The sequence below is a fragment of the Notolepis coatsorum genome (assembly GCF_963971535.1).
Source record: "Notolepis coatsorum genome assembly, chromosome: 20".
NCBI classification, from domain to species: domain Eukaryota; kingdom Metazoa; phylum Chordata; class Actinopteri; order Aulopiformes; family Paralepididae; genus Notolepis; species Notolepis coatsorum.
In genome coordinates this window covers 64,386,603-64,407,425 of record NC_140184.1, presented here as the reverse complement: position 1 = coordinate 64,407,425, position 20,823 = coordinate 64,386,603, and the positions used below count along the sequence as shown (strand labels likewise).

The 20,823-nt window shown below is 44.6% G+C and overlaps 1 long non-coding RNA gene across 1 annotated transcript in view; it reads left to right on the top strand.

Annotated features, from left to right (window-relative positions):
* LOC311246981 overlaps positions 1 to 16,263 on the top strand; it is a 78,548-nt gene extending 62,285 nt beyond the window's left edge. Inside the window, exon 3 of the long non-coding RNA XR_014620823.1 lies at positions 16,018 to 16,263. This is a non-coding gene — a long non-coding RNA (uncharacterized lncRNA). The remainder of the gene's footprint in view (positions 1 to 16,017) is intronic.
* The last annotated feature ends 4,560 nt before the right edge of the window (positions 16,264 to 20,823 follow it).

The window sequence follows — 20,823 nt, the reverse complement described above, 5'->3', positions numbered from 1 at the left end:
CATCCTTGTTTGTGTGAAGGCTTTGGTTTAGGTGACTAGATCGATCAATCAATTAATTAATTACGGGTTTCCAGGCATTTCCCCCCATCCAATATAATAACCTATAGTTCAAGTTCAAGTTCTTTATTTGTCAAATACACAACAATACAGTGGCCTTGCAGGTAATTCAATATTTGTGTTTCAAGCTCAGACTCAACAGTGCACAATTAAGAAACAACAATCAATACAAGAATGGTAACAATAGTACTAGTACAGTACTGTAAGTTGTAAGATTCAATAAAATAATATATAAAATGAGGTAAGATACAAATAAAATAGTAAATGATTTACCGAAAGATTTCTGTTCCAGTAACCAGGGCCGCCTGGGAGAAATGCGAGGCCCTGGGCAAGATTTAAACGCGAGGCCCCCCACCCCCCCCCCCCCCCCCACCCCCCCCAAAAGGTCAATATATATAATTTTTTTTTTTTTTTTTTTTCATACAGTCAACATATTCTTAAATAAAAGCGCTGCCCGAGGCTGGGCATGATACAGTCAACATATAGCAAGAGAGAGAGCGAGAGAGAGCTCCCGTTCTACAGTCAATATACAGTGTACAGAGAGAGAGAGAGAGAGAGAGAGAGAGAGAGAGAGAGAGAGAGAGAGAGAGAGAGAGAGAGACACATTGGAAAGAAATTGAAATGCTATTTGGCCCTAAACAGAGAGTACACAGTGGCAGAATACCTGAGCACTGTGACTGAAGATCCTTGACTGGGTACAGACTCAGCGAGCACAGCCTAGCCATCGAGAAAGGCCGCCATAGGCAGACTGTGTGTGTTAGAAAGAGAGAGAGAGAGAGAGAGAGAGAGCATGTGTGTTTGTGTGTTAGAGAGAGAGAGCATGTCTGTGTGTCGTGTGTGTGTGTGTTAGAGAGAGAGCATGTATGAGAGAGAGATAAGCAAAGATGAGCCCCTAAAGGATATTCAACTTTTAATGGAAGAACAAAACAGAAGGAAAAGATAACTTCACAAAGGCAACATGAATATACATAGATCCAAAAGGACAAAGATCAACACTTAAATCCAAAGAGAAGAGGGCCTATACCAGAGAAAACAAAGTAGCAAGGAGCCAATGGCCGACATCAGCTAAATAGGCTAACTGCAAATAGAGTAGCCAGGTACTGACACCAGGCCACACACAGCTTTGGCCAACGCTACCCAAGCTACACAAACGACCAAGACAATTCACACACAGCACATGTCGTATCTCCAAATGTTGTGAAGTAACATATGTTTTGCCTGGAAAAAAACATCGTTATTAACAAAACATTCGGGAGGGGAAGGAAGGAAGAGTGGGGTAATGTCCAATGGACATCTTACCTGCACCAAGGAACGCAGGGCGAAAGGCCGCAACACAGGTCTCCACGTTGACGAAAGGCCTCTCGCTGGCGGGACAAAAAGAAGCTATGGCCGGAGCCTTGTCATGGTGCAGGCCCGACTACATCTTCTGTCAAAGATGATGTCGTAGTCCGAGTGCCAGGGCCCCCTGCTATTCTCACGGCTAATGTCAATGGTCGTAGCACAAGCTAACAGCTAACTCTAGGCTAACTGATAGCATCAAACTAACGTTCCCAGCCGAGCGCAGCCGGCAGCTAACGTCGTAGCTAAACAGCTAACTGGCTAACAGTTAGCTCAACCCGACTATCGCTAACCATTAGCTAACGCAGAAGCAAGCTATGCGGCTACCACTGAAAAACTGTACAACGTGAGAAAAGCAATACAGGCCAACACTTCAGACAGCCGCTGTGTTTTCCTCTTCTCATACGAAGAGAGAAGGGAAAAAGAAGGCAATACACGTCCCACTACAGAGTGGTGTTTACCATAGCGGTGCCGGCAACAAGTCCCTCGCGGACTATAGCCGACTTGAGCATGGAGATATTCTCATAATGAAACACCAAGCTCACCTCCCTCGCACCAGGTGCGGACACCAGGCCACACACCGTTAGCTACTAGTACTACAACAGCTAGTCGGCCCGTTTGGCTCCCAAGAGAGAGAGAGAGAGAGAGAGAGAGAGAGAGATATCCACGGCGGGAATAGAATAGAGTGCATTAAAAACTCACCAAACGTCCAAGAGGATGGAGACAACCGCGTGGAGTTGACGAAGTTCATCTGCCGAACGACCATCCTCTTCATCTTGGCATAACAATGCTGCATGCGCTGTCTCTAGGTTAGCTAACGCTAGTTAGCCTTTAGCTAAGCTAGCTACTAGCTGACATCATCATGGCTATATCCCGACTGAAACACACGTTAGCACTCAATATTATAACGTAGCTAAAGCTAACTAGCTGTCCCTGTCTTTAGCCGGGATGGCTAGCCTGACTGAACTGTCTAACATGCAACAACTTTCATCTTCAGTCCATCTGCCGAACGATGTCCTCTTCATCTTGGCTGGCATAACCTCCAATGCTGCACGCACGAAATAGTCAGACGCTAGTGATGGGTCGGTCATGAGCGACTCGTTCATAAGAGCCGATTCATTGCCGTGAGTCGAATCGCTCACGTCTGGCAATGAGTCGGTTCACGCCCCCCCCTGGCACGCACACAGACACACACAATGAACTCAACAGACGCTACCTTACCTGTAACCCCTCCCCTCATTGAAACCAATTCTGCTGCCTGCAGAGCCTCAGAGCTGCCTGCAGAGCCTCAGAGCCAGGAACAAGTCAGACACATTCTACAAACGTGTCTAATGTGAAATATATAAGCATATAATCAAAACTAGATTTTAGGTCTGTGATGAAAAAGGGCCTCGCGGGAAGGGGCGCATCGAAAAAAAAATTATTATTTTTTGTGCGAGGCCCCCCTTCCCGCGAGGCCCTGTGCGACTGCACTTCTCGCACACCCCCTGAGGCGGCCCTGCCAGTAACTATATGCTACTGTTGGGGTAGTGATCAGTTGTGTTGTTTAGTTTAGAGCAGGGGGTGTGGTTGAGGGTTCAATTATTTATTGCATGCATCACCCTAACGGTATTCATTTCCTGGTGTGATGCTTCTGAGAATAGCACCTGCGAAAGAGAACGGGGGAAACATTAGTGTGCAACACTCTGCCTGGTTTGATGGACACAACTATCAAGTCAAGATCTATCCAAATATCACTGGACTTGAAATGTAGGACATGACGTGCTGATGACGTGCTGTCTTCTGAATTGGAAATAATGGAAATAATTGGGTGAGGAATGATTTAAGACCAAACGTGTATTTTTTGTTTTGTTGTGAAGGGTAATCACAATGACCCAGCAGATAATATCCAGTCTCTCTTTGACTGAATGGGATGTAGAAAAGCCATAATATTTATCATCACAGAGAACAATAATTACAGATACATTTTAGAAACACCACTGACGTTCAAAAACGACTGACGTTTAAAAAAAATCTGTGTCATCGTGTTATGGACTTGTAAGCTGGAAGCGATTACCAGTGTCGTTCATTATTCCCTTTGGATGAGGGGAGCACATGTAGAAAAGAGAGTCCCAGCTATTTAGTGGTTGAAATGGGATTTCCCCCCCCTCCCTCATCAGTTTGTGAGTTAGTTCTGCAGTGTCAGCAGTCGACACACAAAAACGGAATTCAGTAAACGCTCCCTCTACTCTCTGGGAGTGAGGTTTTTTTCGTCCTCTTTTTCCCCCCTCAAAACAGCGTGCTCAGACCCCCCCCCCCCTCATGAACCCACATTCTAGAAGAACATATGCTGCTAGTCCCACTTTTCAACTGGGATCTTGCTTAGAGAGGAAGCTGACAGTGTGCAGAGGAGTATTGCTAACGGGCTTCTGTGAAAATTAAAAATTAAAGTAAATAAAAATAAAATAAAACTGAGCTTCATTAGAATTTACCTTCAACATGTCCTTCAACTCGCTGATTAACCGCAGTGCACACTCACCACTCACTTGGTTAACCACTGAGATGTCTCCGTCTCTAAACCATAACGGCGCACCTGATAATCCACATCCAATTCTCAGGAAATCTCGATCTTGCGATCACAATGATGAATGTAAATTCAACCGAACACAGAGGTATTTGGGGAAGCTTGCGATTTTGGTAAATTCATGCCATTTCTCAGCATTCTCTGTCCAAATACATCCAGCCGTACAAAGTCATCAAATCAAATCAAATTTATTTATAAGGCCCGACAACACATGTTAATGTCCCCATGGGCAGTACAAGTCTTCTTTAAACAAGTCAAGAAGAAAACATAACAATAAGTCAAGAACAGAACAAGAACACCATAAGGTCCAACAAATTTTAAATAAATGCAAATAAATGAAAGAATGCAAGCACTCCCAGACATACCCTACACGAAGGTAAGGAAAAACTCACTAAAACCTAACAATAGGGAAAAATGCTCCACAGGCAGTGTGGAGGAGAGAAACCTTAGAAGGGCCATTCAAGGGGGGATCTCCCTTCTTAGATGTCGGTGATAGTAGTGTTGCAGACTAACAGTTGGTAAGCATGCACTCAAGTGTGTAGTGAAACACAGATGAGTGCATGCAATAGCAACTGAACATTTTGAAAGATTAAAGATAGAGCTGATAGCAACTGAACATTTTGAAAGATTGAAGATAGAGCTGATAGCGAATCTATTTGAGGCACAGGGGCGGCGCAAAGAGGGTCGCGTCCTCCCCGTCTTAATCACGGGACATTCAACACTCCGGTCATTGCTCAGGGACAGCCGGAGACAGGGAGATAGGGGGCGGCGCAGAGAGGGTCGCGAACTCCCCAACATCATCGCGGGACGTGCGGCACTCCGGTCACCACTACAAGACCTCCGGAGACAGGAGGGCACGCAGAGAGGGTCGCATCCTCCCGGCCTTCATCACGGGACGTCCGACACTCTGGTCAGCACTCCAGGACAGCAACTCACAGGGGGACAGGGAGATGGGACAGACGTTAGACAACTCATGTGATTGTAGTGGGCGGACATAGCAATAGATACAAGTGGTAAGCATATATGTGAATGGAGTAGATATATGAAGTAAGCATATTATGTGAATAGAATAGAAGTACTTAACCCAGCAATGAAACCGCGTTGACACATCAGTTGACAGGACCACGGACAGACGACGGTAAGTAACTGATCCAAGGCCTCGGTGGTGCATGTAGAGCAGTCACTGCAATCTTGGCCAAGACCCCGAGGCATCCATCACCTTAGTCAGCGCTAGGAGACAAGCACTCAGAGAGATGGGGGAGGGAAGGGGGGGGGGAAGGGTGGGAGGGAGGGGGGGAAGGGGGGGGGGAGGAGTTAGAGAGTTCCCATGTTTGTGGTGCTGCAAAAAAGCAGACATGGGGGAAAATAAACTTCCTAACTAAACTAGACAGATTAATCTAAAGGTCAGTCCCCGACCAGGTGAGATCAGGGGCGGAAATTAATCAAAGAGGCGGAAATTAATGGTGGAAATTAATAAAAATAAAATACTTGTCATTGACTGATTTGAGAAAATATTCAAGAAATCACACCCTTGGCTTCTCAGAACAGTAGGAGTTCTCCCTTAGACAGTATTGGGCCTAGCCGGCACTGGCCCAATCCAGTAGTGGCGTGTGAGTAAAATGACAGAGGATGCCAGCCAAGTCAGAATTTTTTTTCACAACCTATGTTTTGATAATGCGTTAATTTAAACATTGTGGTGTCAAAACCACTAATATTACTTTCAGACGGTAGGCGCTGACGGTACGTGAAATAACAAGCCAGGAGACTAGAGCGTGTGTCACCTGTGCGCCAACTGTGCAAACCTAATGAGCATCATAACTGATAGCTTAAGTTACATCCTTGAAATGTCTTACTCATCTCATACATGGTTCTCACGTTCCACGTACCGATGTGGGCAGCCCTGGTCAAAAGAAGGGTGGTCGGCCGCGTGGCTTCCAGAGACTTCTGGCTTTCACCACATGGTGTCATAGACCTTCTTATCGAAGACCCTTCTCTTCCCTGGGCCAAGGTGTTGATGTCTTGTATATCTCTTGTTGGCGTTTCTGTAACAATATAGTGTTTTACGGGGTGGGGATGTTAGCCCCTCGCCCAACCCCCAACCTGGAGGGTCAGGTGCTACTTTTCATACGGCCTCTACTCTAGAAACCTACCTCAAGTAGCAGCGATGAGGAACTACAATATCACGCTGCTCGGAATAATCGAGACCAAGAAGAAGAGTATCAATATGAACATCATACAGTGCTACGCTCCTACCAATGACGGCGAGGAAGCAGACAAAGACCAGTTCTACAACAGACTGCAGTCCATTATAGAAAAGCACCCAGAGAGAGACATCACAATCCTGATGGGAGACCTTAATGCCAAGATCGGAAGTGACAACATGGGGTACAAAGATATAATGGGAAGACACGGATTGGGGGCCATGAATGAAAATGGGGAGAGGCTGGCGGACCTGTGTGCTATGAACAACTTGGTCATTGGCGGCAGTGTTTTTCCCCATAAGAACATCCACAAGGTCACTTGGGTATCGCCAGACCACATAACCGAGAACCAGATTGACCATGTCTGTATCAGCAAGAAATTCAGGAGGTCCATGCAGGATATAAGAGTAAAGAGAGGAGCCGATGTGGCTTCAGACCACCACCTCGTCGTAGCCAGCCTGAAGCTGAAGTTGAGAAAGAACTGGATGTCGGCACATACAACACGACACAGGTACAACACAGCTTTCTTGAGAGACACCAGTACGCTGGAATAATTCAGAGTAACACTCTGAACTCTTTCCACATTTTACAGGAGCTGTTGGAAGAGGATGAGTGCACCCTGGAGAACAGGTGGAAGGAGATAAAAGAGGCAGTAACGTCTACCTGCCAGGAAGTGCTTGGCCCCAAGAAGAACCAGCACAAGGAGTGGATCTCAGGGGACAGTCTGCGAAAGATCCAAGAGAGGAGGGAGAAGAAGGCGGCAGTGAACAACAGCCGGACAAGAGCAGAGAAGGCCAAGGCACAAGAAAGGTATGCAGAAGGAAACAACCTAGTAAAGAAGAGCATCCGAGCAGACAAGCGAAGGTATATGGACGACCTGGCAACAGAGGCAGAGCAAGCAGCAAGAGAAGGGAATATGAGAGAACTGTACAACATCACCAAGAAGCTGGCAGGAAAGTACAGCAAATCAGAACGACCTGTGAAGGACAAAGAGGGAAGACCGATAACAACGGGAGAGGAGCAACAGAAGAACAGATGGATGTAGTATTTTGAAGAACTTCTAAACTGGCCAGCACCACAGAACCCACCAGACATCACACAGGCTGACACAGACCTACCCATAGCCTGCAACGCACCAACCAGGGAAGAAATTAGGAAGGCTATCAAGCAGCTGAGGAACGGAAAGGCTGCAGGACCAGACAACATCCCTGCGGAGGCACTGAAGTCAGATATAGAAACCACGTGAAGATGCTCCACCCACTCTTTATGAAGATATGGGAGGAAGAAGTGCCAGGAGATTGGAAAGAGGGCTACCTCATCAAGATCCCAAAGAAAGGCAACTTTAGCAATTGCGCAGATTACAGAGGGATCACACTGCTAGGGAAGGTTTTTAACAGAGTCATCTTGAACAGGATGAAGGACCTCATCGATGCACAACTCCATGATGAGCAAGCTGGTTTCCGCAAGGACCGATCCTGCACAGACCAGATTGCAGTGCTGCGCATCATCGTGGAGCAGTCGATAGAGTGGAACTCGCCCCTGTACATAAACTTTGTGGACTATGAGAAAGCCTTTGACAGCCTAGACAGAGAGACCCTTTGGAAGCTTCTCTGACATTACGGGGTGCTGACCAAGATTGTTTCCATCATCAGGAACTCCTATGAGAGACTGACATGCAAGGTGGTCCATGGAGGGCAGCTCACAGAGGCATTCCAATGAGGACTGGGGTCAGACAAGGTTGTCTGCTCTCGCCCTTCCTCTTCCTGCTGGCCATTGACTGGATAATGAAGACCTCCACAGCACAGAGAAGGTACAGGATTCAGTGGACACCTTGGATGCAACTGGACGACTTGGACTATGCTGACGATTTGGCACTGTACTGTCGCACACCCAACAACAGATGCAGGAGAAGACCAACTGGCATCCACTTCCGCGCAAGTGGGACTCAACATCCACAAGACCAATGTAGCAAACAACACCAACGCAATCATGCTGGGTGGCGAGGCTTTGGAAGAAGTTGAACCTTTACCTACCTTGGCAGTGTTATCGACAAGCAGGGCGGCACAGATGCTGACGTTAGAGCACGAATAAGGAAAGCATGTACACCATTCGTGCAATTACGGAACATCTGGAGCTCAAAAGAACTGACTTCCAACACCAAAGTCAGATTCTTCAACACCAACGTCAGAAGGGGTAGCAGGTAAAGTAAGTAAAGTAAGTAAGTAAGTAAGTAAGTAAGTAAGTAAGTAAGTAAGTAAGTAAGTAAGTAAGTAAGTAAGTAAGTAAGTAAGTAAGTAAGTAAGTAAGTAAGTAAGTAAGTAAGTAAGTAAGTAAGTAAGTAAGTAAGTAAGTAAGTTACATCCTGGTCCCTGCTGGGACGTACCAACTGCACACACCACAGTCCCCCATTCCCAACGTTAGCTACTGCAAGCTATAAAAAGGAAACAGTTTAATGTGACTGATCTAGTGAGCTAGAATCAGAATATTCTACCCATAAATAGCTCATGTAAAATATAAATAACTTGTCGGTCATACCAAACCATTCGTTTTGACAGGAGCTAACTAACGTTAGCTAGTTAGCCAGCTAGCACCGGTGACTAAGGTCGCTTTCACACAGGGGCTGTTTGGTCCGGACTTTCGGACCAGAATTCGATAGTCCGGTTTTTCGGGTCTGTGTGAATGCGCGTCGAACTCGGTCCGCGGACCAAGCAGGCGAACTCTAGTCCGCCTGAAAACGTAGGTCTCGGTTCGGCTTCAGCGGACCAAATATAGGAAGTGATTATTATTACCACTGCTTGCAGCACTGCAAAACAAGCACACTGCATCTAATCTCTCTATCTATCTATCTATCTATCTATCTATCTATCTATCTATCTATCTATCTATCTATCTATCTATCTATCTATCTATCTATCTATCTATCTATCTATCTATCTATCTATCTATCTATCTATCTATCTATATATCTAACTGTGCATCTTGGGAAGAAGGAAGAAAAACGCGGCTTATTATTATTACCGAGACGCACGGCATTAATAATGGATCAATGCCACGTCAATACTATTATTATTATTATATTATTATTATTGGTCTACAAGTTGTTTAGCGAGAGGATGGTGGTAATGTGCTTCAATAGAACAATGGATCAATGCCATGTCAAAACTCGCTCCGCTGATCTTGAGAGCTCGCAGACAGTCCACACACACGCGCGCGCGCACACACGGCTTGCAGCCACACACACATTTCCACTGTCCAATAGACAAGCGCCCTTTTCGACCGCGTGACATTGTTCAGAAGGTCTCGGTGCGCTGACAGATTTCTCTATGTGAACGCAGGCGAACCAAATGAAGAATGCAACAATGTTGCAACTTCACCACCAGAACCGCACCGAGTCCACCAAAACTATATGTGAAAGCGACCTAACATAACGTTAGCTAATAGATTGCTAACGTTAGCATAGCTAGCTAGAATAAATATTGTTGACATTCAGGCACACAACACAATCTTATCATATTGATGAGAACACAACACAATATTATCATCTTGCATGAGCGAAGATGGCTCAACCGGTGTGTGTGTGTTTTAAATTTAAAAAGGAATCACTCACCCCATCCTTCATTCTCTCTTTCATGTTGGAAAAACAGTCAATAACTCTGTCATAAAACAGTAGATCTGAATATCAAGTGGTGATCCTCCAGGCATTGTTTAGTCCCGCAGCCGCTTTGTCAAAACATCTCCAGCTAAATAATTGTCCTCTGTTAGCTGATTTGAACCAGTTAGCCATTAAGTCCTTTTTGTTGTAGACATTAAAAGTATGTTGTCCCTTATTCCCGGCTCTTGCCTAAACAATGCACAGTTGTGGTGTCGGCCTTCCTTTTGCTTTTGATTAGCAATTGTTGTTAAAAATTTTATTTTGTGAAATCATTTACTAATAGATACTCGACAAGATCTCTGTCACCTTCCATTATTATTAACTTGGTTGTTCAACTGGCTAGTAATAGAAACTTCGAACGAGGCGATGACGTTGTCACGTTTAGCTTTTAATGTGATTTGATTGGTTTTGAACTTCTGGCCCAGCCGCAGGCGGAGGCAGCCAGATCTTAGTGGAATCCCCAGGTCACCAGGCTGGTGCGCCGTTAAGACCAACCCCATTGAATTAAGCTCAAATCTTATTGGCTTATAATATGGTAAAATGACATGCAAGCCTGGCTTCAATGTCAATCAAAATAATGCTACCAGCAGTGTACCTGGCCTGCCTCAGTGTTATAGAGAGTGGGCGCAGTTTCGCTCGTTCGGTTCATTTCTCCAGGAGGGAGAAAATTATTATAAAACAGGACAAATAATAATGATTTTCTTATTATTGTAAACTATAAACAATTCTAAATAAAATATATAAAAATTTTTGAATATTTTTTACTGGTCATATTTCTTCCCTTGGCTTCCATGAATATTCGCCACTGGCCCAATCAGAAGACTAGATTTATATTAATATGTAGAATCAAAGCTGGATCATCCAATATGTGACCAATACAAATAATTTAAAAAATAAAAGAAATATCTGATAGCTACTATAGCAGCCCCTCCTTTCTCATTCAACCCAACGTTACAGCCCACTAGGGCTGTCTTAAATACTTCGAAGCTTCGTTCGATGGGCATGGGATTCGAATATGAAAATAAAATTCGAATATATTTAAAAAAAAAAAAAAAAATTTAAATATGTATTTTCTTTTTATATATTCTTTTGTGTGCAAAATCAACTCTGCCTCTTTTTGTTAATTACAACAAGCAATGCTGTTTGTTATTTAAGATGAGGTCGGACTCGGCACTGACATATTTGTGTTCATTGTGCTGCTTTTATAAAGCCTCAAATGACGGCTTACAATATTTCATGAAAGCAAAGTGTTTCGTTTGTCTACGATTTAAAAAGGTTTAAACTTTACAGCACTGACAAAGTTGAACAAAGTGCTGTACAAGTCCCACAACATAAAAAAAATATATAAATATATCGAGTGCTTCAGTGAGTGATTGAAAGGGCCATGTTCTGCATCCTCCATGGCGACTGAAAACTGGGTGCCAGTGTGAAAACTGGGTTGAGAAAGATGACTGAACTTTTTGTGACAAACGTAATATATATATATAATTTTTTTTGAAGCTTCGAATTAAAATCTAATGTCGGCCCGAAGCTTCGAATTCCAATTTTTTTCCCGAAGGCCAGCCCTACAGCCCACACAGTGATTGCACAGAGGAACGGAAGCTTGCTTAAGTTTGTCACAAAAAGTTCAGTCATCTTTCTCAACCCAGACACCTGCTCCTTCGCCAGTTTTCACACTGGCACCCAGTTTTCAGTCGCCATGGAGGATGCAGAACATGGACCTTTCAATCACTCACTGAAGCACTCGATGCCCCATACATATTTGCCAACACAAATCGTCTCCTATTATGCCCTCATCATCCTACCCATGACAAGCAGAAAGACTCTTTTCATCTGGGCATCAGTGGTGACACACAGACTGACCTCTGCTCTCGAGGGTGTCTGGATAAACGTAGTTGCACGAGACACCGGCATGTTCACGAAAGTGTTCAAAGCCCTGTCATCCTCTGTTGTAACCATCAAAAGTACGATCATTTACAATTTATGACTGTAGTATTGTATATTGTTGTTAAATTGGGTAACATATAGTTTTTGTTGGACTTTATGCTGCTATTGCTAAGTCTTCCATACGCCTGCTGTTATGTCTGCGTCTGACAGATGTGTGTGTGTGTGTGTGTGTGTGTGTGTGTGTGTGTGTGTGTGTGTGTGTGTGATTGGTTGATTGGTCATGTGGCCGCCATGCCGCAATGTTGTTGTGTTAAATTTGTCCAGTTTATTTGTTTGTTTGGATGGACTTTTGAAATGATGGCTCAAAGTCATCTCTAAAAATAGCTAACGAAATGTTAGTTTCATGCGAGTTGCATGATAGCTAAGAAGACAAAAGCTGAAAAATCGTAGCAGGACATCTGATTCATGTGTAACTTCACAATTCCGTGCAGACTTGCCAAACTAGGATTATATAGAAGCTACTGCACCAGGGGGTGCTGGGTATCGTAGTTATCTTGCTCAAACTCTGTAATTACATGTTTACATTTTTTTTGTTAAATGCAGTGGTGTGTATATTGTGGCTTTTGTATTTCATTTCAAACCGTCAAACTTCAAACTTGAAAGGGTTTCCCTCATTTACAGTCACGTTGAGTGTACATACAGAAATAAGCAAGAAAATAATCACACAGCATATAACATCATAACAATAAGACAACAAGGTGAGACAAAAAGCAAGGATAACAAATGAATGAAAACACATACAACTTGATTGACAAAGGTTGGTTTTAAACTCTGCAATTGAGGGGAACTGGGAAATTGGCCCACCAACATTTATGTAGGCTGGCCAAAAAATCGATTACTGCCTACTAGTGCCTAGGCCACTGGTTCCTACCGAGGCAGACGCACGCACGCACACACACACACACACACACACACACACACACACACACACACACACACACACACACACACACACACACACACACACACACACACACACACACACACACACACACACACACACACACACACACACACTTGGACAGGAGTGACCACAATAAGCCCCATGCAGAGCTCTGAGTGTGCAAGTGTAATAACAATAGCTGAAAGACATTTTATGAAAAACCCTTTCAAGGCACAAGCTATTTTTTCACTACTGTCAGTGGGGCCATTAACAGTGGTACCAGTGAGGGCACAGTATCTCTGTCCCGATGTTATCGTCCTGTATTGATTTGACAAAAGGTATTGAGTTTGTTGATATACTGCAGGCAGTCTCCTAATGGATACCAGTAGCCTGGTTCACCTAGTATTCGTCGTGCTATGTATATTCACCACAGCACTGCACGGTACAGGAAATGAATGCCGACACAGTCCAGTGAGGAAATGAGTCGGAGTAGAAGCTACAGGTGGATCAACCCATGACGCAATACTTGGACCAATTGCTGACGGGGAATTCTGAGCTTGCTCTGGGGGCTTGCACGCGCCTTTTTGCTCGAAACGTGTCTTTTTTCCTCTTAACTCAATCAGCGCCAGACCCGAGGATAGTCGGGTTATCTCGCCAACCGTTCAGCGCCAGACCCGAGTATAGTCGGGTTTTCATCGTTATTTCTTTTATTCGATATTTCTATTCATGTCAGGCACACGGACATCGGGGTTAACATGGGGAATCATCCTGAGATCGCCAAAGTGCAATACCGGCTGCATCCAGCCAGGTGGCAGTATCGAGCACCCTTTGAAACCTTATATCTTGCCCTGTGTTACGTTCAAATGTCTCCGGGCAGGGCGCCCCAGTGGCGAACCACATAACGCGCTGAGTCGCGGCACGGCCGACCCGGGTTCAATTCCCGAACCGGTTGTTATTTGTCGAATGTCTTCCCCCAACTCTGTCTCCCATTTCACCTCTCTCTCTCTCTCTACTGGACTGCAGTAGAATAAAGCGTAATTATATGTTTAAAAGTGTTTTTTTAATTTTAATTTTTTTTTATTATTATCTTTCCCCCCCCTCCTTTTTCCGATTTTTCTCCCATCCCACTGTTAGTCGTTATGCCAATTCCCAACCCCCTTCCTGGTTGTTGCGCACTCCCCCCTACTGTTGGTCCGGGAGGCCGGAGACGTCACATGCTTTCCTCCGACGCATGTGCAGCCAGCCGGCAGCCAGCCTGGCAGCACAGATTCTCACCGGGAGAGTTTAACGTGTGGAAGGTCACACTACCTCCCTCCAGATCCTACCCTCGCTGTGCAGGCGCCCCGACCGAACTGTAGGGGTCGCTGTCCACAACGCCCAGGACCCACCCATCAGCTTTCCCACCCCTAACACTGCCAATTGTGTTAGTATGAACGACCAGCCAAGCTGATAGCAACGCCGAGAGCTGGATTCGAACCCAGCGACTCCAGCGTTGATGGCGAGCGCCTTGCCCACTACACCACCTAGCCGCCCGTTTAAAAGTGTTTTGTTAAATGCAGTGGTGTGTATATTGTGGCTTTTGTATTTCATTTCAAACCTTCAAACTTCAAACTTGAAAGGGTTTCCCTCATTTACAGTCACGTTGAGTGTACATACAGAAATAAGCAAGAAAATAATCACACATAACATCATAACAACATAAGACAACAAGGTGAGACAAAAAGCAAGGATACCAAATGAATGAAAACACATACAACTTGATTGACAAAGGTTGGTTTTAAACTCTGCAATGGAGGGGAACATCTCAAGCTAAGGACTGTTGGAGTTTATACCATGATCCAGGGGCATCATAGCAAAATGCAGATTTACCCTGTAACGAGCAAACTCAAGGTACCTTAAGGACCAGCTAGTCACTAGAACACGTTCCATAGGTTCCAAAATTCCATTCCAATAATGAAGTACTATAAGGAGGTAGCTTACCAATAAGGGCGTCTGTTGCCCTCTCTATCTGTATTGTGGATATGTTAACACTTTAATCGCCATGGGTTAAATTCATAATTTACCATCCCTCGCCAGCTCTATTTGTCTATGGAGAAGTTCCCCTTCTTTGCAGGGCTATAACTTTTTTAATTCTATTGCTAAATTGCCATTATTATGGCCCATTCAATGTCCTATATGTATTGTTCAGGGTGTAGCAACATTAAACTTTTTCATTCACATATTCATACTAAAATATGGTCTAAAGTATAAGTATGTTTTTATCGTTTTCTGCCTGCAGCTTTCTCCAGAACTTGATTTATAGCTCCAAATGCATTATATGCATGATGAAATACAGTTTGATAGCGATCTGTGCCAGATAATACATTTCAACTGGAGGTACTTCTAGAAGTTTCTACGTATCATCGGATGATGACCGGATGGGCGGGGGATTGTTTATAATTCCGTGGGCAGCGTTAGATGATTCATCCAGAGTGGGTCATATGTTCATCAGAGCAGTTAGTAAAGAACACGTTAGAATATAACGCTGGATCTTACCGTATCTTCCTCGCGCCGCTGGCAGATGAGCGTGGAACAGAATTTTTTCTATTATGGGATGTAGAAATGCCCGATCCATTTCCAGGTTGTATAATAGTATATACGTCCAAATCATGTTGTTTTTTCGAGTTATTTGCACCGATCGATGTTCACTGTATCAAGACGGAGTCTCTCTAACGATAGCGAGTGGCCGGACCACATATGGATGAGCACTACCGGTTCAAAGGTTAATATCCGGTTGGCGATCTGCCGATCGGCCACCAGATGGCGCTCTTGAACCGCTAGAGAGTTGAGTGGAGCTTTGCACTGTGTCTCAGGGCTCCGGAAAGGAAATATGATTTCGATGACAGATTTTTGAAATATTGACATCAAAGACGAGTTACGGCGTCTTCGGCAGAATGAGCATGGCTCGGAATGACGTGAAAACTCGTTCCCGGCGATCATAGTGTTAAAGGTTAGTCCATAAAATGGATGATATCCGCATATGGACTGAGAAAAGCCCAATGGCAAAATGTGTATCTTATTATCCAGTTATTTTCCGGGACCAGCCAGGGAAAGGGCCGGAGTCGACTGCGGAGCTCTGTGAATAAGCCTAAAATCAACTCTTATATGCTGTGACTTAGCTGGTGTACAAATTGATTTTGCGTTGTTTAAACCCATCACATCCTTGGTAAATCAGGCCGACAGCACGCCTGCTGAATGGTCTTTTCGCTCGTCTGGCTGTGTCCTCTCCTTATTCCGCTGTAACTTGGGCACTGGTTGCCGCACGCTGCGTCCCAAGGCAGATGTCTCCACCGTGGAGAATGACGGGTGGCTTGTGTTTGTTTATTGGGATTTCCAGGTCTCTCCCTCGTCTGCTCCAGGCCTCGGCTTGGAGAGCCCAACCGCCACAATTGATCCCAGCAGCTGGAGCGGCAGCGAGAGCCCTGCCGAGGACATGGAGAGGATGAGCGACTCGGCAGACAAGCCCCTGGACAACGACGCAGAGGGGGTGTGGAGCCCTGACATTGAGCAGAGCTTCCAAGAGGCCCTGGCCATCTACCCCCCCTGTGGGCGCAGGAAGATCATCCTGTCGGACGAGGGCAAGATGTATGGTGAGTACAGACATTGTGTGTGTGTGTATGTGTGTGTGTGTGTGTGTGTGTGTGTGTGTGTGTGTGTGTGTGTGTGTGTGTGTGTGTGTGTGTGCGTGCGTGCCTGCCTGTGTTGTTAGGGGGTGGCTTCTTTTTAAAGATTTATTTGTATCTTTATTTTCCCACACAAGTTTACCAACTAAATGAGAAGAATAGATATGTAGTTTCCTACACAACCCCCCGCAACGAGTGTGACAGCTGAAGGATTGCTTAAGCAAAGCGATGCATCAAAACTGTGAATGAACCTACATAATGTGCATGAGAGTGCTCTGTTCCACTGAAGACACGCAGGTCCCTCCCGGATCTCCGGTGGTGGCCGCACATCCAGTCCCTCTGCTTCGCACAGAAGTAAGAGTCTTTAAGTGAAGCAGCATGAACTATTAGTCTGCAGCAGATGGTCCTGTGGCTGCCACCAGCTGTGCCCCCCCCCCCCCCCCCCACCATTCCTGGCTGGGTGATGTCATGGAAAGAGGGAATATTTTCTTTCTGTGGTGTTGGACTCTCTCACAGCCTGTCAGTGTCAAGTGGAAGCAGAAAGCCCCCCTCAGGGTGTCTGTTTGCAGCTGTCATGTGACCCTCCGGCCAAATGAAATGTAAATTCTAGGAGTTGTAGTGAAGCCCCTCAGCTGCTACTACAAAGAGGTGGCCTCAGACCACAGGATCCTCCCCATGGCTTCTCCCACCCTCCTCTCCTCTCCACTCCTGCTCTACTCTGCTCTTTTCTCCTCTCTTCTCCACTCCTGCTCTCCTCTGCTCTTCTCTCCTTGCCTCTCCTTTTCTCCTCCTCTCCTCCTCTGCTCTGCTCTGCTCTCCTCCTTTCCTTTCCTTTCCTTTCCTTTCCTTTCCTTTCCTTTCCTTTCCTTTCCTTTCCTTTCCTTTCCTTTCCTTTCCTTTCCTTTCCTTTCCTTTCCTTTCCTTTCCTCTCCTCTCCTCTCCTCTCCTCTCCTCTCCTCTCCTCTCCTCTCCTCTCCTCTCCTCTCCTCTCCTCTCCTCTCCTCTCCTCTCTGGGAGTGCCAAATAAACTGACTCACTCCCTCTCCTCTGGATTAGAGCATTCAAATATGTTTGCCTAGAGAGTTTGAAATGAAGTCCAAGCTTTGCTGTTGCACAATGGACATCCTCAAATAAGACGCAAGCCCTCTGCTTTCTGGCAGACTATCATATCAAATCTAAAGTAGTAGTAAATGTTAGCTCTGTTTCTTTTTTCAATCCCTGACTTCATAGCACATTTGATAAACGATTCCTTAAAAATACTGTGTACGATTTTCAAACTTTAATGTAAAGCGAGAGAAGAAAAAACATTGAAATCTTAGTTATCTTTCCCCCACCTTCTGACAACTTCCAACTCATCTGACTAGAAGAATGAAAGTCCTGCACGTAACACTATGCAAGCAATGAAGTACAGGCTGCATCTATCGAAGACGTGGACATCTAATTATACATTACACGTGGAACAGGTTTTGTGTCACAGCAAGCTATAGGACAAACAACGAGCCTCTCTGGACACGGGCGTTAGGGACAAGAGAGTCTGATCCTAGGACCCTATGTTCAAGACGCCTGTCGTCTGCTCTCCTGTTTTGTTTTTCACCGAGCTTTAAGGTGAATTGCAGAGCGGTGTTTACTGCTGTCCTGTCATCTATTCAGTATTGGATGTACCTCGACAGCAGCAGGGATTGAGGAGGAGGTCAGTCGTGCCAGATGTGCCGGGTATCCGTTTGCATACGGCACTATGCAAGCAGCATCCGAGCAGCAACGGCACAATCCTCCATGTCCCGGGACCGGTCGCTTGCGGTGTCACAGAGTCACACACGGCTGTCAGCCGCTCTTGTGCCTGAAAGGACATGCAAACATGATAAGGCATAATAGGACACTGCGATGTGTAAAAACAGAGTGCCTGTGTTCGGCTGTGAAAGAGCTATTGAGCAGACAGGGATGGACGGGGGGGATTACTGTTTGTTGTTTTTTGGTTACTTGGTTGAGTAAAGGGAGAAAAAGGGGGATGCAGTCCTCTTTCCAGCAGAGAGTTTGGTGGGACAGAGGGAGGAGAAACTGTGTGTGTGTGTGTGTGTGCGTGTGTGTGTCTGTGTTGGAGGGGGGGGGTGCTCAACCAAGCAGCTGCTGCAGGGTCCTAGTGCCAAACCCATCATAGCGTGAACTGTGACATCCCCCTAAAGCTACTGAGCCATTAAAGGTGATGTGGATCTGTCTTGAAGAACAAAACCAGATCCCTGGTCCAGCTGGACCCGTGTTATCCTCGGTTCAGTCCACGCCAGCCCTTACAATGCCAGTAGGAAAGGCTACGTAAAAAAAAGAAATGTCTGTACTCTGTACTTCTCATATTGTACTTCAGTGTGTACTCAGTACTTCTCATATTGTACTTCAGTGTGTACTCAGTACTTCTCATATTGTACTTCAGTGTGTACTCAGTACTTCTCATATTGTACTTCACTGTGTACTCAGTACTTCTCATATTGTACTTCAGTGTGTACTCAGTACTTCTCATATTGTACTTCAGTGTGTACTCAGTACTTCTCATATTGTACTTCAGTGTGTACTCAGTACTTCTCATATTGTACTTCAGTGTGTACTCAGTACTTCTCATATTGTACTTCAGTGTGTACTCAGTACTTCTCATATTGTACTTCAGTGTGTACTCAGTACTTCTCATATTGTACTTCAGTGTGTACTCAGTACTTCTCATATTGTACTTCAGTGTGTACTCAGTACTTCTCATATTGTACTTCAGTGTGTACTCAGTACTTCTCATATTGTACTTCAGTGTGTACTCAGTACTTCTCATATTGTACTTCAGTGTGTACTCAGTACTTCTCATATTGTACTTCAGTGTGTACTCAGTACTTCTCATATTGTACTTCAGTGTGTACTCAGTACTTCTCATACTGTACTTCAGTGTGTACTCAGTACTTCTCATATTGTACTTCAGTGTGTACTCAGTACTTCTCATACTGTACTTCAGTGTGTACTCAGTACTTCTCATACTGTACTTCAGTGTGTACTCAGTACTTCTCATATTGTACTTCAGTGTGTACTCAGTACTTCTCATACTGTACTTCAGTGTGTACTCAGTACTTCTCATATTGTACTTCAGTGTGTACTCAGTACTTCTCATATTGTACTTCAGTGTGTACTCAGTACTTCTCATACTGTACTTCAGTGTGTACTCAGTACTTCTCATACTGTACTTCAGTGTGTACTCAGTACTTCTCATATTGTACTTCAGTGTGTACTCAGTACTTCTCATACTGTACTTCAGTGTGTACTCAGTACTTCTCATATTGTACTTCAGTGTGTACTCAGTACTTCTCATATTGTACTTCAGTGTGTACTCAGTACTTCTCATATTGTACTTCAGTGTGTACTCAGTACTTCTCATATTGTACGTCAGTGTGTACTCAGTACTTCTCATATTGTACTTCAGTGTGTACTCAGTACTTCTCATACTGTACTTCAGTGTGTACTCAGTACTTCTCATACTGTACTTCAGTGTGTACTCAGTACTTCTCATATTGTACTTCAGTGTGTACTCAGTACTTCTCATACTGTACTTCAGTGTGTACTCAGTACTTCTCATATTGTACTTCAGTGTGTACTCAGTACTTCTCATATTGTACTTCAGTGTGTACTCAGTACTTCTCATACTGTACTTCAGTGTGTACTCAGTACTTCTCATACTGTACTTCAGTGTGTACTCAGTACTTCTCATATTGTACTTCAGTGTGTACTCAGTACTTCTCATATTGTACTTCAGTGTGTACTCAGTACTTCTCATATTGTACTTCAGTGTGTACTCAGTACTTCTCATATTGTACTTCAGTGTGTACTCAGTACTTCTCATATTGTACGTCAGTGTGTACTCAGTACTTCTCATATTGTACTTCAGTGTGTACTCAGTACTTCTCATACTGTACTTCAGTGTGTACTCAGTACTTCTCATATTGTACTTCAGTGTGTACTCAGTACTTCTCATATTGTACTTCAGTGTGTACTCAGTACCGTACAGTTCGGACTATAAGCCGCGGCTTTTTCCCCCATTTTTCGACCCTGCGGCTTATATAACGGTGCGGCTTATATGTGGACCAAACCCTAAGATTTTAAAATCGAAATATTGCTTTTTTTAGTATACTATTGCACTAAATGGTAACACTTGTTATGCAAATATGCAACTTGTTTGTTGAAATGTTAATAAATGGGAGCTTCCTCAAACAGCCATCTCTTTCCCGACAATCCCCTCTGTGCACGAACCCTTACATATGGTCATTAAACATTAAAACACCTGCGGCTTATAGTCCAGTGCGGCTTATATATGTACACATCATTCAATTTAGCTGCTGCGGCTTATAGTCAGGTGCGGCTTATAGTGCGAAAAGTACGGTACTTGGAAAGGGGAAACAGCCTACAGGCGGTTATGAAAAAAGGTAACTCTTGGCATGGGTAGTTGATTTTGATTAATGACTAGATTGAAATATGAACGAGGTAAATGTTTTTAATAGGCG